Genomic DNA, 24,355 nt, shown 5'->3' on the forward strand with positions numbered 1-24,355 from the left:
TGTTCTAGGTGGAGAACTTCCTTCTGCTGGGGTGACACCATCATAGCAAGGCCCCTTCCAGTTCTGGGTTGGCTTGTTAGCTGTCTTTGCATACTCTCCTTATAGGGCTTCTCTTTGGGATGGGCCCAAGATCCAGATCTGCAGAGCAGCCTGCTTAAAGAATGGGAGGGCTATGGACTGGGTGTGGAGCCTAGCCAGGTCTCCTCCCCCTGGCCAGGAGAGGCAGCAGCCTTCTGGCTGGCTAGGTGGTGGGATGGGAAGCTCAGTGAGCAGCAGTCCCCAGCCGGTCCCTAGTTTCAACAGTGAAGATTGTGTCCTTTGGGCTGATTGGGGGTAGGAGGTGGGGACTTGCTTTTGAGAATCAGAACCTTGGTTTCTAGTTCGCCATTAATCAACTGCTATCCTGGGAAGTCTTTCCATCCCCCTGTCTCATTGTGACTGTGAAAAACGCATGTAAATGGACACCTTCATTTATGGGTGCTTTCGTTTGTTCTTGTTACACGGATGCTGATGCCAGTGTTAGTCATTGAGGGTCCTTGCCTTGCTCTCTCCTGGGTGTATGAGTGGTGAGATTCGGATTTTCGTGGCTAGGCTAGGGAAAAGGAGCTGGGCATAACAAGGACTAAGAGGTATTTTCAAATTATACACACAACATAAAATAGGGTTTTGTTGTAAAGATAGTGAGCTTTTTTCTGTATAGTATGGTTTTCTTCAGCATTTGCAATACATTCAATATCTCCAGTTGGGGTTCAATAACTTTAACGGAGAAAAATTGCAATTTTAATAATAAGCACAGGTTGATTGCCTACTTTGTCTTTTATATTAAAATGAATGTTGCAATTACTATGTATTAATACTCAGTAAACTATGTTTCTTTTTCATTTGGAGCTAGAAAAGTATTACTTCTAGGCAGGCGCACACAATTTATCCTGGTAAATAAAGTAATTCTGAGTGTGCATGTATATGTTTATTATGAAGCCATCTTTCAGAACGCACCAAATGGAAAGAGAGGAAGCTGATTGTCTTTTATTTTGGGGCTGACAGAATGTTTATTAATGGCCGTGGATTTGAAATGAGCATCTTACTAAATGGAAGTCTTGGGCCAACCTCTGACCCTTTTGTCTTAAAGGTTTGAGAACAGATAATATAAAGAATACCAGCTTTTTTCCAGATGGCTGCATGCTTGATGTTCCTTTATGTTTAGCTGTCATTCAAATATGAATGCCCAGTGATTATAAGTGTCTCTTTCTCTTTTCTGGACTGAAATGAAACCTTTTTATGCGTTGTGTGTTAAAACAGATTAACTGTTTGGCTCATCAGTAGGGAAATTAGAACAATAGCTGCCAACTCGACGCTTTAGTGAAAGAATGTCCTTTGGGGCTTCGGGGTAAGGTTCATAGGCAAATGGTGTGTCCAAGTGTCAGGCTTGGGAAAGATGGGTGAGTTATAAAAATAATTCTCCTGAATTTTAATTTTATAATGCATCTGGATGACAATAGTAGTATCTTTAAGAAGCATGCGGGATTTGGATAAAATTTCCCCAACTTTTCCGGGTTGGCCCATCATTAGTTTCTTGGAGTGGCACTGTGCAAGGTGAATTAAAAATGATATGTTCATATGTAATGATGCGTTTTATCATGAAAGCATAATGCAAAATTACTATATAATGGTTTTCTACCTTTTAGTGTGCTAAAGTTGTCTTTTAAAAATACGTATATTTGATAGGATTCTCATAATGGATAATCTATCATTTTTTCTACTAATGCAGCAATTTTGTGATCTGAAAAGCAAGTAAGGCGGACAATTATCATTTAGGTATGGTTGAAATATAGACCTGTCTGGGTAGCAAGAGGGAAACTGGTGAGCCCTCAGTGACCGCTGCAGTAAAGGCAGTGTCAGAGATGGCTAGAGGCCAAGGGTCTGAGGGGACCAACCACATCCATTTTAGGAAGCTGGAGTATTTTTAAAAAATGCTCAGTTGGTTCACATTCTCAGCAGTGTGTAGAAATGTGGCTCTCCTTTTCCCTGGAAACACACAGCATGACTTAAGTACAATATTTTTATGACCTAGTGGAAGAAAAAAATATGTCTCATCCATTTATTTAATAGATTGTATTAAAAGATATGGGGTTTTTTTTTTGATGATTTTTGTTCATGGAAAAACACACAGGAAAGCCTCCCTTGAAAATTGTCTTAACAATAATTGTTTTCTAAAGCACCCAGTGATGAAAATAAGATCAAATAACCAGCTAGTCCGCTTTTAACTTTGTAGAATATTTTTGATATTTTAAATTTTTTGTACCTTTTTCATGATTTATGCCCACTTTTTCTTTTATAACAGCTTTATGGAGATATAATTTACATGTCCTACAATTCATTCATTTATAATGTATAATGCCTCTTCGTATATTCACTGAGTTGTGCATCTATTGCTATAATCAATTTTAGAATGTTTTCATTAGCTCCCAGACAAACCCCATTTCTCCTAACTGTCATGTCCTAATCCCCTCAGCCACGGGCAGCCTCTAGTCTACTTTCTTTATAGGTTTGCCTCTTCTGGACATTTTGTGTGAATGGAATCAAAGAACCAATATAGTGTCCTTTGTGATCAGCCACTTTGACTTAGTATAATGTTTTTAAGGTCCTTCTATGTTGTAGCATGTATGGGCACTAACTCTTTTTTTATGGCTGAATAGTATTCTATTGTGTAGATATACTGCATTTTGTCCATTTATTGAAGGACATTTTCATAGTAATAGCAAAGAATTGAGATAGTCCTCAATTACTGTAAGTAGGATGTGGAAGGAACTCAGAGTGTGACAACAATGACCATATGTGGAGAACTTACAGTGTTTAGTAACACATGTACTTACACAGTAAGGCCTTATATAGGTGCAATCTTTACAAGTATCCTTTTGGTGAATATTCTTATATCCAATTTAGAGGTGAACAGACAAGGGCTAAGTCATTTTGCCTAGCATCAAACATCTAGCCAGTAGTGGAGCCAGAGTGTACCCAGGCCATGGGACCCCCAGGACACCTGCTTTGGGTCCCAGTGTTGGGATACTGCCTGCAGCACTTGAATTCCTCATGACCTCTTTTCCTTTCCCCACTGAATTTTATCAGTGTGCTTCCTAACTGAAAGTAATGTTTTCTTTCTTTCTCTTACATAGATGTACTGATGGTTATTTTATTTTCTGACCTACAAAAATAATGCATAATTGGAGAAAAAGTCAGAAAATACAATATAAAGAAAAGAAAACCTTGAAACCCTGCAGTGTACCTAGCACAGAATTAAAGAAAGCTAGAGGCCTGAGTTATGATGCTGTTTGTGAGGTGGTCTGATCAGGTGTCTTCATTCATTTTTTTCCACTATCACTGAATTTAAGTGCAAAACTCTGATTATTGCTTGCAGTGACTTGGGTAGAGAAATATCTGTTCCGTAGGGTCATGAGTCTATCTCCAGAAAGGGCTTCCTCTAAAAATTTCCCCAAGTAGTTTGCAAGTGTGCCAGGTATGACACAGGGTGCTCTGATGCTGCATCAGTTCAGAAAGTCCTTTTTGACCCTTGCTATACCCAAGGCTCAGGACATGATCCTCGGATCCCAGATTGAGTCCCATGTCAGGCTCCCTACGGGGAGCCTGCTTCTCCCTCTGCCTGTATCTCTGCCTCTCTCTCTGTCTCTCTCATGAATAAATATAAAGTCTTAAAAAAAAACACCAGTCCTTTTGTAGGGTCTTTTCCATCATTTTGGGGCTGAGGAAATAAAGTTTCTAGGAGTCTTGTATCTTTATGTAACATCACACTGATAAAATAAGGGTATATTTCCTTTTGTTTGTTTTTTCTTCATCTGATGTTTTGTGATAATTAGAGCCCTGGTCAAAATTGAGTCTCAGAATTTGGTTTTTAAGGGAAATGAGAGACTGCTATGCTCTGGGGCTCAGTTTGAATTCTCCAGTGAAACAAAGAAATAGGATTTTATTTATTCATTCAGTAAACATTTTTTTTTTTTTGAGCAACTGATTATTTGCAGGTGCTGTGGTGCTAGATGCTGCAAGCAAGACATGTGTTCTCTTGCCATGGAGCTCTCTGACTACTGGGTATAAAGACAAAAACAATACAACACTAAGAGTCTTACAGTTTTTGATAGAGAATGGTGCAAATAATTATTTTTAGAATTATTAAATCATAAAAAGGAATATGGCTTTATTGTCTAATAACTGTTATTTTCTTTTTCATTTAAAAAACTTTATTGTGAAGGACTTTGCATTTTTGCAAACGTGTATGTATCACCCACTCAGCCCTTCAAATCATCAACCATCTTTTATTCTTTTCCTGTATATTTTGATCCTACTTGTTTTTCCTTTGTAGGGATGTTGAGAGTCTTGCAGCAGGCTTTCCTGGGTGATAATGGAGCCTTATTGAACATTATTTTCCAAGTAACTTCTTATATTCTTTTTATTTTGCCATTCTGGAAACAAAGAATGCATGACACATGCCATTTTTTGAATTGTTTAGCAAAAAGACAATAAAATGGTTATTTGACTTCCGTGTTCAAGGATGAATCCTGCTGCTCACAAAGGGTCTGCCTTTTGCTGGCTTTAGAGGATTAGAGGTTTGTTTGCCTGGTGGAAAAGTGTATGGAGTGTTAGTTCCAAAAAACCCTCAGCACGTACTAAAACACAGAACATCCTCCAAATAATCTTTCAAGTAAGTGAAGCTTAGCAAGGAATATAATTGCGGAGAACATTTGTATTTGTGGTTTAGATTTATATGTGTGTAAAGGCAGCAATTTCAGGCTTTTAAGGAATTAAGCTGGCTGGAGAATTGGGTACGGGAAATTAACCTGCTTAATTCATTGGCTTGATTTTTGTGATGCTCATGATCTGTGATGAGGACACTATTCCATGCTACTGTGTAATGCCTCCACAATTCATTGCTGAGAATGAAATAATTTTTCTCATGTGGCAGGAGCTGATGCAGGTTTTTCTCTGGTAGTGATCAGAATCAATGATGCCTATAGGGTAAATAACAGGTTCCTGAGAATAAGTTCTCACTAATAAGTGAAGCCCTTTTAAAGTCTCCAGGTGTGGAAGCTTTTGTATTTGTTGCTAGGAGTTCCCCCTGAAAATGCTCTTATTTCCCCACTTATCTCTCCAGTCAAGGTATTGGGAACTGTACAAGTGATGTCAACCTAGCCCCAGAATGTGGAGAGAAGGTAGTTGTTTGCATAGGATTATACTGCCAACATGGGGGAATGTGCTTTGCAAACTCATTTCAGTTCTTAAACACAGTAGGGGAACAGGTGATATTGACCGTCTTCTGTTCTAAGTAAACGGTCTTCCATGGGCCAGTGCTTGGTGAGCTGGGCCTAAAACTTGTCTTCTCTCTTGTTCATATGCATCAGTGTCTGGAGGAGAGTCTGGCACAATGTAGGCCAGGGTAATCGTTTGAATGAATAGAAATATTCCAAACCAGCTTTTTCCAAGGTGTGTTTTATACAGCCTTGGTATTCTGATGACCTCTTTGGAAAATAATTTCATGGGCAAATAAGTTGGGAAATGTTAGTCTCTGGGTAGAGTCACTAAAGGTTTGAATATATTTTGTGGCAAAGAAATCATTTTACATTTGTTTAATCCAGTGTATAAAACCATATGATTGTGGTGCCTTCCTATCACAGCACATCTATTAGTGTCCTGCAGAATTACTATTATGTATAAGAGCCTTTGGGAAGTAGAGCTTCAAATGAATAGCTTTCCTAGACTATTTGACATTCACCAGTTAAGACCACCAAATAAAAAGTAAGCTCAGACCTTGGCCTCCTGCTTTTGTCTTATATTTGTTCCTTTAGTTCCAGTTTTTAAGCCTCAATTCTCATCTCTCTCTTGATGATTTGGACTTTCCTATCCCTCCTTATTTCCTGGGTTACTCTTCTATTGGTATATTAAAACAAACTTTTTCTTGGAGTGCCTGGCTGTCTCATTTGGTTGAGCATCTGACTCGATTTCAGCTCAGGTCATGATCTCAGGGTCATGGATTGAGCCCCACATTGGGCACTGCCCTCAGTGGGGAGTCTTCTGGAGATTCTCTCCCTATCCTTCCTGGACCTTGGGCGCGTGCGCTCTCTCTCTCTCTCTCTCTCAAATAAATAAATAAATAAATAAATAAATAAATAAATAAGTCTTTTAAAAAAATCCCCTTTTCTTATACGAATAATACATGTTCAAGTTGGAATATGAGAAAATATAATGTAAAACATACTGTTCTGCTTATAATCTTATGATTGCACTATAAGAGAATATTTTTTTTTTATTTTTTTAGAGAGAATATATTTATATGTGGGTCTGTGTATCCTCTGGAGCTAGATCACCTGGTTTCCAATCCTGCTCTTCTACTTACTTGCTGTGTAACTTGAGGCAAGTTATTTAGCCTCCTGCTTCAATTCCCTCATCTTTAATATGGGGATAATGATAATGCCCATATAATGGGGTTGTTCTGAGGAATAAATGAATTAATATTTGTAAAATGCTTGAAATAGTACCTGGTACATAGAATTTATATAAGAGGTAAATTAAAATTATGTATGCGTATATGTGTTTTCACACAGTATTGTACTGTGTACATGTATCACAGATTATTGACACAGTACACCACTGTTGGATACTCAGGTTGTTAGATTTTTCACAGTGACGGACAGTTCTGTTGTGAACACCTGTCCCTGAGATTTTTTGAATAGCCATTGTTATTTCCTTTGATTAATTCCTTAAACTGGAACTACTCAATCAATAGATGTGCATGTTTATATAACTCTGGTACAGTCTTACTACAGAATTTAGTAAGAAACCCAATCAATACTGATCACTACCATGCTTGAGAATGCCATCTCTTTTAATTTTTGTTAACGTGGAGGGTTAAACATTTTGGCACTTAAGAAAATACTACTAAAGGTGCCTGTGTAAAGTAGTGGCTCAGTCAGTAGAACATGCTGTTCTTGATCTTAGGGTTGTGGGTTTGAGCTCCACACTGGGTATAGAGACCACTTAAAAAAACAATCTTTGTGTTTCCCCTTTTGTTGCTGCTGTTTAAGGTTTAAAATAGATTTAGATTAACATTGTTAATACAGAAAGGTTCTCCCCCCCCCCAAAAAAAAGTATCTATTATCTTTTTTTTACACTATTTTAAACTATTAACAATGTTAATCCCTTGTCACTTGTAAATATCCCCTGCATCCTTTCCCTCCTTTTCTCTTAGGTTCTTTATTCTGTCTTCCATTTGCTTCATTCTGTTGCCTGAATTTAGACTTTTTTTTTTAGCTCTTTTGCTTTGTAGTGCTAGTATAACTTAAGTGAACATTTGCAAAATTCTATCGTTAACACTATCCATAGTGTCTTAAAATAAAAAGCACACAGAATATGGTATGTTGGCTGATGAAGGGCATAGGACAGTTTTTAAGTGAAATTTGTAGAGGAAATGTCTATGAATTTCCTTTTTGTCGTAGAACTGAGGTGATGAGTTTTCCGCTTTTAAAAAGTAACATTCATACTTTATGCTTTTGTGATGTTGACCAGACTTTATAAGTCTCTACAATTAAAAAAAAAAAAAAAAAGATTTACCTATTTATTTGAGAGAGCAAGAGAGTTAGTGTGAGCTTGTTGGTGGTAGGGGGATAGAGGATAGAGGGAGAGAGAGAATCTCAAGCTACCCACTGAGCTTGGAGTCCAATGAAGGTCTCAGTCCCAGGACCCTGAGATCAGGACCTGAGCCAAAATCAAGAGTCGGCCACTTAACTCGCTGAGATACTCAGGTGCCCCAAGTCTCTACCATTTTAGTTGTAAAATGAGTTCTAGGGATGTGAGGCTTATAATATTAAGTGATTGTTTTATCTGGACTTACTGAGCTAGATAGTTGAATCTTTCTGTGTCCAGTTATTTAGTTTAAAATAAGATTTTTTTTTCTGAATAAATTTCTTCATAATGAACTTGAAGTTTTTGTTTTTCCCCCCATTGGATAAGAATGGAGTGGAAAGATTTCTTTCAAAGACTGATCTTTAAGCACATTTCCTCAATATAGACCTTAAGACCTTTATTTTATAATAATGGAAGTAAAATATTTGATGCATTGAATCTTCTCATGCATATAACCTCGTTTTCTACTCCATTTATTTGATAATTGTTTCATCATTTCAAATTCAATTTGTAATAGCAATGAACACTCTTTAATATTTTTCTAATAAGGATTAGTTGGAGAGGTTAATATGGTCAGAAATTTAAAGAAGCTCAGAGTCATCTTAATGAGTGTCAGGTAATTAACCTACATGAATAGATTAAAGAAATCAAGCAGCACGCTGATGGATTTTCCTTTCAAGTTCAAATTTAGAACATCATCTATGCAGTGGTTAGGTCTTACACATTAGATGGTGATTGCTATATTGTTTTTTAATATATAAAAAAACTTAATAGTGAAACGTTATTAGAATTCCTCATCAAATTTGATTAATTGAAGAATGATTATGATATGTGATAGGAATTTTGAATTCTTATGTGTGAATAATATTTTTTAATAAATAGTCTCCTCTGAATGAATTTCTTTATAAATCAGGAACCAGTGTTTTAATATAGAGAACTCCTCTTACAAGAAAAAATCATAATGTAAAACTTAAGCGGATTATGAACTGGCTTAATTTAGGTCTAAGAAACTTGGTGAAAATGATTGTCACTATTATCTATTCCTGTGGTCACTGTTGGATTAAAAGACAAGTTCTAGAAGTAATCCTGAGTGGTTCAAAGGCAATATTTCATCTAACTTATTCAAACAGATGGTATTTATCTTCTTCTTAAGGAATTCTAGAAATTTATGGACATTTGTCCTTTGTTTAGTTAATTACAGCTTATGATATAAGCTATATTTGTCTCTCTGGCCCTACTGGAAGTGGTGTGCAAATAGTTACTATACTTTTTCTTTTTTCTTTAAGTGAATTATGGCAATTCTAGGTCAGGGAGTCTAAAAGTAGAGATCCTTGTTTGTCTTTTTCTTTTTTAAAGATTTATTTATTTATTTGAGAGCCAGAGTGAGAGATCACAGAGGCAGAGGAAGAGGGAGAAGCAGACTCCCTGCTGAGCAGGGAGCCTGACCGAGGCTCCATCTCAGGGCCCAGGGATCATGACCTGAGTGGAAGCCAAACGCTTAACTGACTGAGCCACCCAGGTGCCCTAATCCTTGGTTTTGATCCCCTCATGAAGGGGGAGGTATTTCTAGTATTGGGTAAATAGCCATCACCTTGGTACAAAATCTGGATTTGTACTTCTGCTCTGCCACTTGCCAGTCACTCCTTCAGCCTCACCATTCTGTCTTGTGCAGTGGGGACACAAGTTTCGTCATGTGGACAGAATAAATGGATCTTGCTGTGAAAACATTTTGTAAATCTGCTAAGTAATGCAAATACCAGATGTTTCATTGTTAACTTCATTAGGGGAAGCTTCTGTCAATCTTGGGTATGTCCCATCTAAGCTAAATGGACTCTGTTTTCCTTTTGACTTAGTTTTCAATCTTCTATTCTCTTTCTATAAACCCTGCCCAAGAATTTCCTTAAATGGTAGTACAAAGAAACCGTGAAAATCTGGTCATGAGTTCAAGGGAAGGCAGAATGTTAGAATTAGTTGTATACATACCATTCCTAATCTGTGAATAGTAAAATGTCAATTTAGGTCAGAATGTTGGATTTAATCTGCATTTTTGGGCCTGGTTGTTTCTCATTGTCACAGACTCTATGGACAATTCTCACCACTAAATGGCTATTTATAAGGGAGGCCAAGTTAAATCAATCCATTTTGGGCTCTTGTGTGAACAGCTCGGAGTTGATTGTTGGTGAGATAAAGATTAAAAAAAAAACCCACAAAATCTTTAAACTTTTTAGTATGGTTAGAAGATGTCATATCCCATGAAAGTCAGAAATTGATAATCAAAGTGTCTCAACCACTCGTTTGTTTCATTTGGATTTTATGAAATATATTCTGGGGATGGCAAGGAGCTATCTTTATACCACTTTGTATTGCCTTTTGACCAACACTGTTGTTTGCTCGTAGCAGATACTCAGTAAATATTTTGAATCAAGCTGTAGAACCAGGATAATTATAAACTTCTACTATTAGAATAATAGTTAACAGGATAGATATTACTGATGTTAGGTTAATAGCATCCTCTGAAACTCTAAGGAGAGCACATTTAGCTCTCTAAATTATATAGCTCTGTGCTCATTTATTTATCTTTTAAAGTGGTCAATAAAGAGCCTTCTTGCTCAGCACAGGAATGAGGAAGTGCAGCTGGAAACGTCTTTAAATCAGAAAAGTTGAAAATACTGAATCCTTGTCACTATAACCTGAGGCATCTAAGTTAATTTTCTTTTATGCCTTTATAACTCCTATTTTATTAAATTTGCTGTCAACCTCTTTGAGAGTTTTTTTTTTTTTTCTTTTCTGGATCTGACTTTCTAATGGCATATTTTGTTTTAGAAAGACAGTATCTAAGCTGTGGTTGAAATAATTTGTAGGGCATGATTAATTCACCAGTATTCAGGAATCCTCACCAAAAGTATTTCAGTGGTTATTGTTTGTTAATTTCTCTACTGGGGCAAATTAAGTAGTGATAAGTAATCTGCGAAGTCTGTGTGAACAGTTGCGATCCCTGAGGACCATCAGGGACAGATAACTGAAAATATTGGAAGTTTACCCTTCCGACTTCAGCGTTTTTCTTTAAGTCAGACCATAAGATATTTTTCATTGTCCTCATAACCATCTGTTAACAAAAATGTAGAACCTTAATGCCTGTTCGGTACATCCTGCTAACTCTGCTATATCAACAACACTGATTCACTCCTCACACCAGTGCTTTTGGCTAATTCCAAAGGGGACTCAGCACAAAAAGAATGTGAAGCATGCAGTACAAATCTAGCAGGAGTGTTGGAAAAACATTTCAGTGTTTGAGTTGCACTTCCTGTTGCTGTGAAAGATCTTTCTTCATTTTCTACCTTAGTTTCCCCTTTAGAAGATAGTGGCACAGCTTTCTAGGGGAGTTCACTTGGGCACAGACTGGAGGGACATCTGGTTCATTCAGCCGTCTCCTGGGTAAATCCTCGGGTGATTTCCTTTCACCTGACCCACTACTGCTGGCACATAGTAGGTACTGCTTGCTGGATAAGTAACAAATATTTATTGAAGAGTATTTCGTTATTTCCGTTTACACTTAATAGAGCCAGATGATGAGGCTGAGATGCTTGCATTTATCATTGCTGACCTCATTTTCTAATCTCTGAATATTAACAGTGTTCAGAGAGAATATTTGTTTTATAGGAAATGGTCTACTCTTTGTGGCTTTGACATTCTGAGTGCTTTTCCTCGCCACTGAGTTGGACAAGGGCAATGCTTTGTTACAAAAGGGGTGGAGGTCATTTTGATATCTTGTATTTAACTCTAAGTATTAATATTCTTTAGATTTCATTCTGGAATTCATATCAGAAAAAAAAGTTTTAATATTAGCTCAGGAAGAAAATACAGTCTGTGTGATGGCGTGTGGCCTACTGCAAAAGCTAAGCTTTTTTAAAGTGAAATTTTCCCTTTAAAAGCTGCTTAACATCCGGTCTTTCCAATAGATATGTTTAAAGCAGAAATACAAATCTGCTCCTGAAACTCATATGCTTTAAACTGCTTCTTGAAACACAGAAACTTAAAAAATTTACTCCATATATTTAATGTTTGACTGAAGTGATACACATAGCAAGTGGTTTTAGATTTTTTTGGGAGGAGAGAAATTACATTTCTTTTTGATCTTTTACTCAGTCAAGTGGTACCTAGAGGTCGTCTTTGCAGTCTGGGGCAATCAAGCCAAACCTTTCTCTTCTGTGATTCGTTTCCTAGGAAGTCTTTTGTTTTTATACCTTCTTTGCTCATAAGGCAGTAACGTATTAATGGTTGGGGTGCCTGGGTGGCTCAGTTGGTTAAGTGACCGACTCTTGATTTCAGCTCACATCATGGTCTCAGGGTTGTGAGGTGGAGCCCTGTGTAGGGCTCTGATCTCAGCATGGAGTCTGCTTGTCCCTCTTCCTCTACTTACTTCTCCCCTCACTCATGCTGGCTCCTTCCCCTCTTTCTCTTCTCTCTCTCTCCCCCTTTCCCCCCTTCCTCTCCTCCTCCCTCCCACTAAAGAATCAGTCTTTAAAGCAATAATGTATCAAGGGTTAACCGTGAACCGATGGCTCTCAATCCTGATTGCATATTAGGATCACCTAACCTGCTCCTAGTGATTGCTTTAGCCTGGGGCTCCAGCTTTGGCTACCTTTGAAAGCTTCCACAGTGTTCTCACTGCAGCCAGAGCACAGGATGGCAGTGGAATGAGCGGGAGATGAGTAATGATGTAAGTTTTCATGTATCACTCATTTTGTGGGGAAACAGCATTTTTGGTTCCATTTTCATTATGTAGATTTTTTTTTTAAGTTTTGAGAGAGAGGGGTACCTGAGTGGCTCAGTGGTTGAGTATCTGCCTTTGACTCAGGTCGTGGTCCTGGGATGAGTCCCACATCAGGCTCCCTGTAGGGAGCCTGTGTCTCCTTCTGCCTATGTCTCTGTCATAGATAAATAAATAAAATCTTAAAAAAAAAAAAAAGATTTGAAAGAGAGAGAAAGAGTGAGAGAGAGGACAAGAATGAAATGAGAAGGGGCTGAGGGAGGGGGAGAGAGAATCCTAGGTGGATACTGAATGAATGGAGCCCAACATGGGGCTTGATCCCAAGACGGAGACCACAACCCGAGGGGAAACCAAGAGTCAGACGCTTCACTTAGCGCACCACCCAGGGTCCCCTGTGTAGTTGGTTTTAATTCCAATCTCAAACCTTAATGTAAGAAGTACTTAGGGTCATAGAATTTCCTAAGACTGCCAATCCTTGGGCCAGTGCATACATTCTAACTCCTGAAGGGAGGGGCTGAGCACACCAAATGATTAAAAAAAAAAAAAAGAAAAAGATTTTATTTATTTGACAGCAAGGGAGAGGGAGAGAAAGCTCACACAAGCAGGGGGAGATGCAGGCAGAGGAAGAGGAAGAAGCAGGCCCCACACAGAGCAGGGAGCCCAGTGCAGGACTCGATCCCGGGATCACGACCTAAACTGAAGGCAGACACTCAACTGACGGCCCCACTGAGTGATTTTGATAGAGTTGGTTGAAGTTCAGTGTTCTTCAGTAAATGCCATGTTCCAGTTATCTATGCCAGCATAACAAAACATTCCAAAACACATTAAAGTATTTACATCATTGTATTTCGTGGGTTGGGGGTCAGGATTTTGCCATAGTTTGGCTCGGAGAGTGCTTCCGTTCCATGCAGTGTCACCTGGGGTCCCTTGGCGATTCAGCTGGTGGCTGGTCTACCAGGTCCAAGATGGCTTAATTCACACGCCTGCCACCTAGGCCTACCTAGCTAAAAGGCTGGGCTCTGCTGGGCCCTCTTCACACACTCTTGGGGCTTTCTGACAAAGCCCTAAGGGATTTGTACTTACAGGGTGACTCAGGGCTCCTGGTGTTTCAAGAGAACCATGCAGGAAGGAGCTTTGGGGTTTATTTGTCATTTCTGTCACATTCTTTGGGGTCAAGCAAGTCTAAAAAAGCCTAGATTTAAGGGGAGGAGAATTAGACTCTTTCAGCAAGGGAAGTAAAAGGAACTTGCAGCAAGCTGTATCAGCCCCATGCAGAAACAGGCAAAAGTCATATTGCTTTGACCCCATCACGACTCTGAGTTACTGATTCACAGTTACTATTGTACTACAGGGGCTTAATATCTTCCACCTGGTTATCTTCAGCGATTTCTAAAAGGTATCTCTACCTATATATCCGTGTTTTTTGATTCACATGGCACAACTAATCTTTTTGAAACATGGGAGTGTGGTGTGGTGGTTAAACATGACAGACCTTGGAGTGAGACTAGCTGAGTGCAAATTCTGCTTCTGGTATTTACTTCCTTCGTGCCTTTGGGCAGTGCCTGCACCTGTACCCGCACCTTACTGTTAAAATTTCCCTTTAACAATTAAAACAACTAGCCCAGTGGGTTGTTTTGAGAATTCAGTGAGTAGTATATGTAATGCCCTAAAATGTGTTGGGATAAAATGGTCTCTATTATTGTTGCTGTTAGCATTTTTATGGCAAGGCATTCGAGCCCTACCATGCTCTGTTGCACCTTTTATTTCCAACCTCATTGCCTAGGACTGTTCCTGTAATCCATGCTGCAGCCTCATTCAGCTCTCTTCTGTGCCATCTGCCTGTCTTCCTGTGTTTTCCATCTTGACTGCTGCTCATGCTGTCATCTGTCAATGGTAAGCTGACTTCTGTCCCCCTCTTCTTTAGAAAGTGGTTTTACTCCAGGGCTTTAGAAGCTTTCCAATCAATGGAAACCAGAATTTTGTACTTCATTCCATGAACCAAACGTGGCTCTATTCAGTCTCTCTGATTCTCCTGTATACTCACGGCAATACCACCTACTGCCCTCCCAAACTTTGGCCTTTGCGTTTCCCACAGGAGTAGCACGGTTCTGTGCCTTACATGTTGGTGTTTAAAATTAGGTGTGGTATCAGGAAAGCTCAGGTTATGCTGCAGTAACAAACAGTCTGGGTTTCAGTGGCTTAGAATAACTGTCTTATTGGTCATGCCATCAGCCTGGGGTGGGTCATAGGAGATCTGCTCATTTCATCATTTGGGGCCCCAGCTGATGGAGGCTTCATCCTACAGCATGTTTCCATGATTATAGAAAGTCAGTGGAGATATAAATCAATGCACTGGCTCTTATAACTTCTGCACAGAGGGGTACATGTTACTTATGCTCACATTTCTATAGCCAGTTACATGTCAAACCTGAGTTCAAGGGGATGGTAAAGAGTGATTCTCAGGATCACATGTTCTCAGTATAAGAACAACTTATGAACAAGCTCCAGTGGCTACCACAGATGACTCCCTGGCTTCATTACCTATTCCTGTAAGATGCTGCTAGGTTAATAGGACCAAATTGCTATGAAAGCTTCACCTGTGTGTACCTCAAAAGGGTATAGCATTCAATTTGGGTGATTCCATAGGCTGTCGCTCAGCATTCCTTTGGATGCTGTTTTAAAAAAAACAACAAAAAATCATGCAGTAGCAGTTATATTGTGTTTATGGTTTTCCTTAGAAATATTAAAGCCTCAAATATTCTCTTTCATATATTTCTCTTAAAAAAAAAAAAAAAAAAGACCTTCCTTTACCCTTGTGGGAGTGCTGACTTCCATCTTGTTAACACTTGCCCAGTGACCTTCCTCAGGACTATGTGTTTCAGGCTCTAAGGAGGTTAAATGTATGCTCTGACCGGAGTGTGGGAAGCCTATTTCTGATCTCTGAAGCGGTGCACAGAAGGCCTCACTTTAGATAACTAGTAGAGATGACTGGCGCACAGAAGGCCCCATTTTATATAACTAGCAGAAATGACGGCTCACTGAAGGCCCCCACTTTAGATAACTAGTAGAGATCCATCTACCAGTTAGCAAGACCCAGGAGTCAACTCTAGTATATTAGAACTCGCACCAGGTGACCATAAAATAGGCTCCTGGGTAAAGTACCCTTCATTTTGGAGGTTTACTAAATTGAGCATATTTAATAACAAAGTGATAATGATCTTAGCAAGTTGGAGAGATAGTCTATAAACCTAATTTTCAGTAGCTCAAATTTAAGATAGTAACCAGAAGGAAACTATAGCAGATGCTGACAACCACATACATGAAAGATTACGTTTATTAAATGCAACAGTTGGGACGTTTTCTGTTCCTATACAGTCACCCATATGAAGGCCCACCATAGAACTTTGCTTTAAGGAGTTCTAAGAAGTAGAGACTCGAGGGAAGCCCATAAAGGTTAGGGAATAACTGGAAAGGGGGTTGGCACATAGAGGAACTAGGGTCCTAATTGACTGGTTGAATATATCGGCGGAGTAGAGCTTCTGTTAACATTTTAAGTTGGCAACATTCTCCCAAGGACCAGAAATCACTGCTTGTGTAGCTACTTGTCATCTGTGAAAGGTATGGAAAAATAGGCTAAGGAAGGGCAGAAAATTATAAAGCGAATCAAATAATACAGTGGCAGCAAAGGATTTGAGAACCAAGGGAATGAAGGATGTGGGAGTGGCTGTCCCTGTGAGGGTGTTCAGCTGTTTGGAGTCCCCAGAGAACTGAAGTGAACGGTGTGGTCTCCCATTCCTGAGCGGGGAATAACTCTTCATTAATTGCTTAGTCTTCTGTTCCTTAGGAGTTGTAGGTAGCTGAATTCAGTGGCAGATGAATTGGTTAATGTGAACTGTAACCTAGTAATGTAAACTTTCATCACATGAAAGCCGGGTATTTTTTTTTTTTAAGACCTGGGCCCCTTTGACACTTGGGACGTGTATTAACCCTGTGTGTGTGTGTGTGTGTGTGTGTGTGTGTGTGTGTGTGCCATATGCTTCATTCTGGAGACTTAGGGGGACTCTCTGTTTAGAATCCTTACAGCACAGGCAAGGGGAAGTTTGTAAACTAGTCTGTATCCCCAGCCATCAGCTACTTCATAGATATCTGGTGATAAAGAGTGGATGTATTGGTGGTTTAAGACAGGCAATAGGGGGAATTTGTTTGTTTTTAATTTTAGGCATTTTAAACAGCACATGCTTGCGTATTTTAAAAATATTTGCTTTAACGCAACACTAAATATTGTAGGGGGCAAGGAAAGTTTACAGTAAAGCACATTTGCTTGGGGAGAAGGTTTCCATGGCTCTCCACTAGCTGTTATATGTTTACAGCCTGCAGAACTTTCACTCTGGCTTTGTTCCCAGGAAAGAAAGCTCTGCCCTTTCCCATTCTTCTACCCTTCGTGTATGTGTATGTGGGCGGCTGTGCATCTCCTGGGGGAGGGCACTGGGAGTAAAGCTGAGCAGAGTAGTTCTTGGCTCCCAGAATCTCAAGCCAAGTGGAATTGTTCTGAGTTGGCTTGTCTTACTTTCTCATGGTTACGCCTGGAAAGAGGTGGGTTTTGGGCGTCATGTTTCCTGAAAGCATAAACTCTTTATTAGCACAAATAAATCAGTTGGTTGGCTCAGTAGATTTTGGGAGCCCTGGGAACATTAATAAATCCTTGCATAGGGATGTTGCTTACCTGGGAAATACTCCGATTATGATTCCCTGACTCGGACATCATCCGCTCAGTCCTCCTCATGCTCTCCCTGACCCCCACCCCCCCCAAATGCATAACTCATGTTTGCAAGATGATGATGATATTGAAGGTGAAAGGATTTCAATCTCTAATTTACACTTCTCAGAATAATAGAATGGTTTTAATGTGTCATGTTGTGGATGAAGGGGATGTTTGAAACTGATTTAAAATAAAAGTATGAGGCTGTGTACCTCAATCTGGCACTGTCTCCTATATTGTGAATAATTCCAGTTATGATGGAATAATGGTTCAGGTAATACCTTGCTATATTGCTCTGGAGTTAGGCTGCTTTTAAGATAAACCAGTTAAAAGTTATAATTTGTACTTCTGTTTCTAAAGTTAAATTTGAATGATTTTTTTTTTTTTTAGAGAGGGAGATGGGGGAATGTACTTGCGTGGGTGGGGGGCAGTGGGGCAGAGGGAGAGAGGGAGAGAGAGAATCCCTAGCAGGCTCCATGCCCAGTGTGGAGCCTGACTCGGGGCTCGATGTAATGACCCTGAGATCATGACCTGAGCCAAAATCAAGAGTTGGACGTTTCACCAGCTGAGCTACTCACGTCCCCCTAAATGACGTTTTTAAGATGTTTTCTTCCCTGGTAGGTGTTTGGATCTATTTAGAAAATTTTGATTTTGAAAATTAAGTCTGAGAGTGTCCAGGTAAAAAGCATCATGTATTTAACGTTAACCTTTTTTTTAGTCACCGAAAACATTTTGCTGAATGTTTTGGAGTTGGCACGTGGCATCTACAGAGAATTAAAGTGCCATCTTGCTAAAAGATGATGAAATCTGGGTGCTAATATTTGCAACATGAAACTGAAAGTAGTTTATCCACATATTTCTGGCTTCTTGTTCTCTTGTCCTTTGTAGAGTCACTTTGATTGTTACTCCACTTCCCGACAGACTGTTTCTCTGAATAGGAAAACCTTGTCTTCCCCACAGTGTCCTTAGAGCAAGATATGGCTAGTTAGTTGGTCCAGTCTGTGTTTACTACAGCCCAGCAGTTTTATGTATTTATTTGCACAGCAGTATTGCTATCACATAAAACTTAATTGATAAATGCTTGAAAAATTGCTGTAAGATTTTTGAAGACCTCAATGATAATTTTACAGTTTACATCAAAGTGGCTGTTCAACATTGCATTTTCCAACTGCTTCATGGTGCCAGCCCTCCAGCAGCCAAGGGTAGAGCAGCACCTTGCCTGCCTCCCGGCAGAGTAATTCCACAGCCTGAGCAGGGAAGACTTAAGTAAGGACTTCCTTGCCCACGCTTTGATGTTCTGTAAACACAAAACAGAATTTTTATTTCTGGCTTCTAACCTGTTAGGAGAGTGGTTAGCTCAGTAGGAGCCCAAATGCATCAGAGATAAAAGGAAATAGGCTGGGGAGACTTTACTCCTGGGGCCAGGTGAGAAGTAGCTGGTGTCATTCTGAATGTGCTGCAGATGAAGAAATCCTTGTAGCCCTCTTAGGGTACCCATTTAGAAGCATCCTATTAAAATTTGCTACATAGTTAAAGCTGACATTTTGAACCCTGTCTGAGAAAGTGGGAAACCCTTGTCATGAATAATGCTATGTAGAGCAGTAGATTAGGACTTCTACCTTTTATCTCGCTTTCAATTCTAATGTGGCATTCCATTCTCTGTCATTTTAGTTAAAATGTTACTTGGGAAGGCAGAGGTCATTTGGAGATTGTGTTGTGGCATGTAAATAAAACTAACAGTCTTTGTTTTAAAGTTGTACTGCCTCTCTATTCTTCATTCACCCCGTTCCAAGATAGTCTAAAGATTTTTTTCTCTCCGAACAGGATTATGATATGTATTCTATAAATCAAAATGAGGAAACCATTGAAACCGTCTTGTTTTTCATGTCTTTAATAGAGTTAACGGACAGATTAAGTTGGAAAAGTCTGCAATTATTTTAAAATATGCTGATCAGCTTATTTTAATTTCATCTGCATGTATCACATGTAAAAAGCTTTGCAATATATGGGAAAAGGTAAATATACGTATAAGTGCAAGCTTGCAGGACATAGCAAAAATGAATGAGTTTGTTTCTTTCAAGCCTATTACCTCTTAAACCAGGATCTTAGACGCCAATCATTGCAGTGGCTACAAAAGTAACTGGAGAAATAAACCCGTGCTGTTTGCATTTTTGACAGTGAGATTCTATTAACCTATGTGCTATTTCTGATTCTTGAAAGATGACATCTTCCTGTTTTACCCTTTTCTCATGTATAGGGGTGCGTATGGGGAAATTAACACTATTTGGTAGTAGACTGCATCATGCTGAGTGTTAGGGAGACACTGGGTCGCTCCTACTCAGCTTTGGTTGGTTGGTGCCTAAATGGAACATAGGCCGCCCCCGTCCAGATTTTTGCTTTAATAGGAGAAGATAACCTGAGTTCTTCTGCAGTCTCCCCCGTTTGTAAATGGCAAAGAACAGTAACAAGCTCTACACCCCAAACAGCATAGTTCTCCAGGTTGGCTCAGCCAGCTGATGATTCCTGGTGAATTATTAGGTGGCTGTCTTTTCTTTCCAGTTATGTCTAGTTTAAAGCAAAAAAAATGGACAGAAAATTTATTCACACAGTTTCCAAATGCATTTATTCAGTCTTAGCTTTTCAGAGCTAAGACTTTTAAGAGGATTTAAAAAAAAAATTTTGTCAACAAAAATTCATAAATTCCTGATTTCTTTGCAAAATAATTTAAAAATGTGTATAAAGTTAACTGTATATTCCTTTTGTTACCTGATATCACTTTAAATTTTTAAATTGTATTTTAAAACAAAGACATTCAAAACTATGTATTCCAAGGTTTTTAACAAATGTCAGCAATTTCATGCCCACTCCTTCTTACCTGTTAGTAGCAACCACTTTCAACTTATTTATTTTTTTTTTAAAGATTTTATTGATTTATTCATGATAGACATAGAGAGGCAGAGACACAGGCAGAGGGAGAAGCAGTCCCGACGTGGGACTCAATCCCGGGACTCCAGGATCGCGCCCTGGGCCAAAGGCAGGCGCTAAACCGCTGAGCCACCCAGGGATCCCCATCGTCTTTAAATGTTTCTTCTCATTTTTTAGCAATATGCTTGAATGATTTTCTTGATTTTAAATTTTAAGATGTTTTCACTTGATCTATTTGTAGACAATGATTTAGTTGTTTTTCATTTCTTTCATCTAGTTCACATCCCTTAGCACTTATCTCCATTCTTCCTGTTACATTAGTTAAAATTTTGGTGAGATCAGTATTCAGGTTTTTTTTTTTAATTGAAATATAGTTAAGACGCAAAGTTCTATTAGTTTCAGGTGTACAGCATAGTGATTGGGAAAGCCTGTGTTTTGGTATGCTCGCCCAGTGTAGCTAGCATCTGTCACCATACGTCACTGTTAGAGTACCATTGATTATATTTCCTATGCTGTACCTTTTATCCCCGTTCACTTACTCATTCCATAACTGGAAGTCTGTATTCTCCACTAGCTTTCACTCATTCTGTCCATTTACCCATCATCCACCCCCCCTAGTAACCATCAGTTCTCTGTATTTATGGGTCTGTTTCTCCTTTTTGTTTATTTGTTTTCTCTTTAGATTCCACAAATACCACATGGTATTTGTCTTTCTCAGTATGACTTCTTTCAATTAGCCTAATATCCTCTAGGCCCATCCATGTTGTTGCAGAAGGCAAGATCTTCCTCTTTTTTTTTTTATGGCTGAGTAAATTTTGTGTGAGTGTGTGTGCGCGTGCACGAGAGAAAGAGAGAGAGAGAGGGAGAGGAGAGAAAAAGGGGGGGAGAGAGAGAGGGAGGGGGAGGGAGGGAGGGAGGGAGAGAGAGAAAGATGTCTATACCACGTCTTTATCCATTATCTCTCAGTGGACACTTGAGCTATTTCCATATGTTGGCTACCATAAATAGTGCTGTAGTAAACATCGGGGTGCATATATCTTTTCAAATTAGTGTTTTGTTTTCTTTGGGTAAATACCTAGTAGTGCAATTACTGGATCAATTGCATAATTGCAATAGTGCAATTATGGTATTTCTATTTTTAATTTTTTGAGGAACCTCCATACTGTTTTTCACAGTGGCTTGTACAACTTACATTCCCATCAACACTGCATGAGGATCTTGTTCTTCTTATCCTCACCAACACTTTTTTTTTTTTTTTTTTGACTCTGGCTATTCAGACAGGTGTGAGTGAGGTGATCTCATTGTGTTGTTGATTTCTGTTTTCCGGATTAGTAACGTTGAGCATCTTTTCATGTACCTGTTTGCCATCGGTGTGTCATCTTTGGAAGGAATGTCTATTCAGGTCCCCTGCGCATCTTATTTTCCTGCCTATTTTTAAATAATGTTAAGGGGCACCTGGCTGCCTCAGTTGATGCAGCTTTTGATCTTGGGGTTGTGAGTTTGAGCCCCACATTGGGTGCAGTGATTACTTAAATCTTAAAAAAAAAAGCCATATTGTTTCTTTGGTGTTAAGTTGTATAAGTTATTTATAGATTTTGGATATTAACCCCTTATACATCATTTGCAAATACCTTCTTGCAATCAGTAGGTTGCTCTTTTTGTTTTGTTAATGGTTTCCTTCAATGTGCAAAAGCTCTTTATTTTGATAAATTTTTAATAGTTTATTTTTGCTTTTATTTTCCTTTCCTGAGGAGACCTACATAAAAAAGTTCTGCTAAGGCTGATGCCAAATTGCTGCCTGTGTGTTTTTTTTTTTTTTCCCCTCTAGGAATTTTATGGTTTCAAGTCTCACATTGAGGTCTTTAATGTATTTTGAGTTTCTTTTTTGTGTATGGTGTAAAAATTGGTCCAATTTGCCTGGCAGCGTTTGTTGAAGAGATGGTCTTTTCTGCACTGTATGTTCTTGCCTCCTTTGTCATAGATTAATTGACCTTATAAGCATGGGTTTATTTCTGGGCTCTTTTCCAATGATCTATGTGTCTGTTTTTGTGCCAGTACCATACCATTTTGATTACCTCAGCTTTGTAGTGTATCTTGAAATCTGGGAGTGTGATACCTCCAGCTTTGTTCTTTTTAAGATTGCTTTGGCTATTCAGGGTCCTTTGTGGTTCCTTTCAAAAGTTTTTTTTTTTTTTAAGTTTTTATATAAATTCCAGTTAGTTAGTGGCACTTGGCTGGCTTAGAAGAGCATGTGGCTCTTGATTTCAGGGTTGTGAGTTTGAGTCCCATGTCGGGCATAAGGATGACTTTAACAAATAAACTTAAAAAATTAAATTCTGGTTAGTTGACATAGTATAATATTAGTTTCAGGTGTACAATATGCAAATCTTTAGGTTTTACCAAATTTTAACCACATAGTGTACAATAAAGTTTTTCATTTGTACAAATATTTTATTTTCCTGGTTTTAATAATGGTTTCTCTTCTCAATATATTTCAAATACATCTAGCAGATTTTTGAGAAAAGGATCTGTAAGAGATTTTTGGTTTTGATAATTTGTCGGAAAATGTCTTTAGTCACACTTGATTATTAAGATCAAATTCTAGATTGAGGTCATTCTTCAGAATTTTGAAGAGTTTCTTTTGTCATTGTTTTCAGTGTTATTAAAGCCTCTGTTTTACCCACTTTACACCTATAAACCTTTCCATTTTTTTCCCTTCCAATTACATGAAATTTCATAATGTCTGTGGTTTTTAAAAATCATTTATTATGCTGGCTCTGAGGGCATTTGCTAGAGCTTTTAGATCTGTAGACATCCTTCAGTTTTGAGAAACTATTTCTGTAACCTCATTCTGCCCCCCTCTCCCCAACCATTCCCCAACACACTCACATGCAGACACAATTTTTCAGGTATTCTTTCTGACTCTTCTGCATTTGGACTTCCTGAAGTACTCCTCTAAATTTCTTTATCTGTTTTTTTTTTTTCTGTCTTTCTGTTCTACTCTGTGATGCTTTCGGAGATCTATTTTTCTTTTGAATTTATTTCTACCACCAAATTTTCCAGTTTATGAATGTTTTTAAGTATAGCTGTTTTTGCATGGATGCAGTATACTCATCTAAGGATATTAAAGTCTTTTTGAAGTTTTTTTTTCTATTTACACTGTCTTTTCACAGAGATATTTATTTTTCATTTTTATTTGTGTTGGTCTTTGACCTTCATGTTAGAGGATTTCCACACATGTATGGTGAGCTTTACCACCTTTTCATATTTGAGAGAATCTGTGTTCTTGCCTTATTGACTGGTAGTGTTTTTTTTCTCTGTAGGGTCATTCTGTGTCCCATTGGGCCTCCTAAATGTCAGAGTCCATAGATTTGTTCTTTTTCCCTTCTACTGGTTCATTTTCCCATACAGCAGCAGTTTTTAGAACTTTGGTCTCATGGCTGTTTCACTTAATATTAAAAACTATTAAGGATGTAATGGATGAGTGCTGTTTAATAGAAATACAATGGAGGGGATCCCTGGGTGGCTCAGCAGTTTAGCGCCTGCCTTCGGCCCAGGCCCAGGGTGCGGTCCTGGAGTCCCAGGATCAAGTCCCGCATCTGGCTCCCTGCATGGAGCTTCCTTCTCCCTCTGTGTCTCTGCCTCTCTCTCTCTCTCTCTCTCTCTCTCTCTCTGTGTGTGTCTCATGAATAAATAAATTAAAAATCTTTAAAAAAATGGAAATAAAGAAATGCAAGCTATAGATGTGGTTTTAAATTTCCTGGTAGCCACACTAAAAGATTGGGTTAAGTAAAATATATTAATTTCAATGATTCCAAAATACTGTTTTGACATGTAATCAAATATAAGAAGTTGATAAATTTAAAAAAAAAAAAAAAGTTGATAAATTTTATGTTGTTTTTAATACAAAGTCTTTGAAATCCAGTGTATATTTTACATATAGAGCATATCTCACTTTAGACTGGTCATATTTCAAGAGTCCAGTAATCACACAAGACTAGTTACTATCTTATTGGCAGTGCAGCTATGGAACTTTTGTTTATGTAGGTTGTATCTTGCAGTATTTATATACTTGAAACTAAGATAAAAAAATCATAAAAATAGTTACTTCATTTAAAAATGCAGTAGTAAACATGTTAACAGAAATAGTTATTTTATGTGAAGGTTTTTTAAGACAATTTGATAAGTGACATTGTTTTACATTTTTGCAAATT

The 24,355-nt window shown here is 38.5% G+C and overlaps 1 protein-coding gene across 5 annotated transcripts in view; it reads left to right on the forward strand.

Moving 5' to 3' along the window:
• The window catches only part of PARD3B (par-3 family cell polarity regulator beta), a 981,887-nt gene that overhangs the window by 51,540 nt on the left and 905,992 nt on the right, over positions 1–24,355 (forward strand). The window contains exon 1 of one of the 5 annotated variants that reach the window (XM_041737016.1): positions 10,873–11,176. The exons of the other annotated variants lie outside the window; for them this stretch is intronic. The gene's annotated coding sequence lies outside the window, so the exon portion shown is untranslated. Of the gene's footprint in view, positions 1–10,872; positions 11,177–24,355 lie in introns of those variants that run through there. 5 annotated transcript variants of the gene reach the window in all.

This window comes from Vulpes lagopus, chromosome 22 (genome assembly GCF_018345385.1).
Source record: "Vulpes lagopus strain Blue_001 chromosome 22, ASM1834538v1, whole genome shotgun sequence".
NCBI lineage: Eukaryota > Metazoa > Chordata > Mammalia > Carnivora > Canidae > Vulpes > Vulpes lagopus.